Source organism: Corythoichthys intestinalis, chromosome 9 (genome assembly GCF_030265065.1).
Source record: "Corythoichthys intestinalis isolate RoL2023-P3 chromosome 9, ASM3026506v1, whole genome shotgun sequence".
Classification (NCBI taxonomy): Eukaryota; Metazoa; Chordata; class Actinopteri; order Syngnathiformes; family Syngnathidae; genus Corythoichthys; species Corythoichthys intestinalis.
Window position 1 is genome coordinate 1417874 of NC_080403.1, and position 4453 is coordinate 1422326.

The following is a 4453-nucleotide window of genomic DNA, read 5'->3' on the forward strand; positions in this document are numbered from 1 at the left end:
TCCACTGTTGTGCAGTCATTTTAATGTGAACATTGAGCTTTCCTGTTAAATATGGTGTATTTTTGAAGTCGTGGTAAAATTGCCACCCGCCCCCCAAATGGGCTGGGGATGGTGACTTGCAATCCCAGAGCTACAAAAATGATAACTTAAACTAAATCCATTTATTAAAAATGAACAATTGAAATGCAGGTTCTCGAGTGCACAATGCCTTCAAGATTTGGTCCCGACCCCTCGTCATTCTTATGGCTTGACACCAGCTTGCTGATTTACATAAGTTAATGCTGTAAAGGCTCCTCTGGCCCATGCTAGTGGACATTCCCCTTGTGTAGCAGGACCGCAACAATGGCTTTGCTACAGGATGAAGCTGTCAGATATCCCAATTTTAAATCAAGTCACAGGTCATAGCCACCCAGTGAATGCCAAGCAATAATGAAGGGAAATTGTATTTTTGCTAACATAGTGGTATGAATTTTTTTAACCTTTTTTGTTTCATTTCTGCTAAAATAACCAAATGTGATCTGATCTTTGTCAAAATCACACGGATGAAAATGTCTGCTTAAACCTATAAATGTTAGGGTGGTTTTAAGTTTCATATTTTAATGAGGATGGCATGCAAAAAATGACGGGGGGCATAAGTGAAGCCTCTGCCAATTTTTACCAAGCATTTTAAGTCAGGTGTGCGCAGTCGCTGATGAGTGGTTTGAAGCTATCTTGTCCACTACAACCCCTAACAAAAAGTATGGAATCATCAGTCTCAGATGAGCACTCATTTTATCATGCAGAACAAACTCTGATTAAAAAGCTTAAAAATGAATTGGTTCAAAAGTGCAACTCTTTAGCATTCAGAAACACTGAAAGAATAAAGATTGTGGTGGTCAGTAAATTTTACTTTTATAGAGCAAGTGCAAGGAAATATACAGTATATGGAATCCATTCCGAGGGAAAAAAATATGAAATGAGAACAAATAAAACACATCTCTCGTATTTAATAGCACCACCTCTGGCTTTTATGACAGCTTGCACTCTCTGAGGTTTGGACTTGAGTATTCATCTATTTGGTGCCAACTCTCTTTGATTGCAGTTGCCAGATCATCCTTGCAGGTCGGAGCGTTGCTGTGGACCATTTTTTTTTTTTCAATTTCCACCACAGGTTTTCAATAGGGTTGAGATCTGGGCTATTTGCAGACCATGGCATTGACTGGATGAGTCTTTCTCCTAGGAATGCTTTAAGTTTTAGCTCTGTGGCATGATGCACTGTCATCTTAGAAAATGACATATTTTCAATCGAAGGGATAAGAAAGCTGTTTAAAATGTCAATGTAAACTTGTGAATTTATTGAAGATTTAACCACAGCCATCTCCCCAGTGCCTTTTCCTGACATGCAGCCCCATATCAAGGACTGAGGGAATTGTTTCCTTCATCTAGTCATCTTTGTAAATCTCACTGGAACAGCACCAAACAAAAGTTCCAGCATCATCATCTTGTCAAGAGTCAAGTCGTATATAAAACACACACCTTGTAAGTATTGTCTTGATGAGAAGCACTGTCTGATGTGCAAATGCATTTCTTCTGGAGAAATTAGAGGTGTGCAAAAATAGATCCAAAAAGTGGATTGCATCTCCAAACTCCACTACTGTTGCAAGTTGTTGTTGCAACCTGGGAGATAATAAAGCGTGGAAAACCGTTCACAGATGGTGACTGGTAAATGAACGAGTCATTCATCAATATACCAGAACACCTGTTTGCAGACTTTAAAAACAAAACCGAAATAATACAAAAAAATAAAATACATGTCTCTCGCACTAAGACAGTGAAGGAAACGGCCATAAAAATGGCAGGCAACATCACCAATCAGCAGATCAAGGACATTAATTCAGCGGCAGCATACCTGTGATAAATCATGTGATGTGATCAATATTGAACACCCTTGCGCTTTTATGTATGTACGTGAACTTCGATTATATACTTTACCTTTTCAAAAGGGTGCTGTTTTATTTTTAACGCAGGCTGCATTTTTTTGCACTAGTTTTGTTGACCAGATAAGGGGCACGTTATGCACATTTTATTTTGATTTTTTTTTTTTTCCCCCCCGAATCTTCAAAATAAAAATGACATCAAAATTCATGTTTCTTTATTGCATTTCTTTAATTTAATCAAAGCAATTAAACATAATTAATATTGTAATGAAGGTAAACTTGAGGCAGCATTGTACAACAAGTAGTCACATGGTGCTTCATTCTCTATAGAATGCACTGCAAGGAAAATACACATTTAATCATGAGGGCTCATTATGTATTTATAGCCAACTTAGTCATTTTGGTAGTAGGCTAATATAGATACATACAACATGTGCTGCTTTCATTATAATGCCTCTATAAAGCTTTTCATTTTTTGTGGCTCCAGACATGTTTTTTGTTATTTTTGCCAAATATGGCTCTTTCATCATTTTGGGTTGCAGACCCCTGTCCTAATCTATGGTTAAATGTATTCTTATTGTATTGAGTGTGTTAGAATAATGCAAACAATTAAAAAGGTAAATACGAGAAAAGATACTATTCCCTTCACTGTGGAATCAATACTTGGATCAAATTGCAACTTCACGTCCGTGAGTCTCTTCTTTAAACTATTATTGAATCATTAGTACACTTCTGCTTTCACGTAAACGAACACGACTAAAAGATAATACTGTTTGCCCTTGATCCCCACTGGGGCCCTGCGACCTATAAAGTGCCTATGACAGCAAAAAGCATGTTTATTTCTTATTTCATGTGGTATTTAATGCTCCTGAATGAAATGGACCGCTTGGATTTGTGTGGAAGCGATGTTTTTTTTAAATTCAATTTTTGAATCTCGCCCCATGGAAATAAGTGACTTCCGGCTCCAGTCTCGGGTTGAGGACGAATGCGAATCTGGGCAGCATCTCACAATACAGCATTGCTTTATAGCATGCAGATGGACTGCAGAGTCAGCGGATTTTGCGGATTAATTCGTTTATCTTTTGCATCACGTCAGCCAAATGTGTTGCAGGATTTTGTTGCTGTCCCAGGGAGAGGCGTGTGAGCCTTTTTGGGTTTCAAAAAGTTCCCGTTCACCCTCGGAGAATGGCCAAAACAAGTCAGACAAAAATGGGACCAATGGACTTACGAGGAAGTGAGTAAACATTGTGTTTTTTATTATGTCAAATACTGGGATAATGGCACACGTTTTAATACGGAGGTAGCCTGCATTTTGTGGTTGACAATGCCCGCCGGGTGAGCTCTATACTTGGCTTCGTGTGCCCCATGTTCTGTCAAATTTTCCACCCCATGAGAAATTGCAACTTTGTGTTAAATATGGCCGCAAATACAGCAATTACAAAGTAAAAACTACAAACTTTTTTTAAATATAGGACTATTTACTTACGTTTGATCATGGACGGACATGTAGAAAAGTTCTCCTCAGACACATCCTGCCATGTTAGCTGCACAACAACTGCACGCCAATCTCTCACTGTTTACATCTTCGACGTGTAGTTAGGCATTCATTTACGCCATATTCGTGTTGACCATGTGGCAGCTACGCGCTCCACGGAGATCAGCCGGTTTGTCCGGCGGACATTCTCCTGCTGCTTCCCCGGTAAAAGAGCTCTCCTGCCCGCAGCGGGAGAACGATGAGCTGTAACTTGCTCGCCACCGGGCGGGTTGCCAATTGGTGAAGACAATCTAGCCGCCGTATGATTTGATCCGGGGTAGTTTTGTGTGATTTTTCGCTTCGAAAGGCGGGAATAAGACTTTGAAACATCACTCGGTTCGGGTAAGCATGTCGGCTGGCTGTCATGCCTCCTGGTTTGTTTACGCTCTCCGAAGGCAGGGAAATGACAAAAGCCGGACTAACTCCGGTAGCATAAAATATCATTCGGGAGGAGCAAGAAGTCGACAGCTTTGACCATTACGGAGTAATTTTGCCATGTCGTACTGAATAAATGCATTTTTAATATCAGCATATAGCATAAGACTTATTTGTCATGACCATACCATTTATTTAACAAATTGGGGAAAAATAATCCGATAAAAAGAATATCCTCTAAAAATATTGGGCTAAAAAGATTGAAACAATGACATTTTGCGGCTCTCTTCGTCGCATTTTCCTCGTTCTGAATAATTACCCCTCAATGGGCTGAATTCTAAATCAGATGAAACCATGACCCTGCCGACGTCATCCTTCTGTTGGGGACGCTAGAGCGCTATAATGACAGGCAGGGTCCAAACTAATTAAAGACTAAAAACTAATTTCTCTTCAGCTGCGAATTGCCTAATTGTTGTATATAGTCGAATCGTCTCAAAATATGATTCTAATCACATAATAATGCTATTTAAGACTTTTTATCCTATCATTGGTACTTTAAATATTTGATTTCTAACAAGAGACAAGTGACTGTGATTATACACTTAGCTAAGGTGTACATGATGCCTTT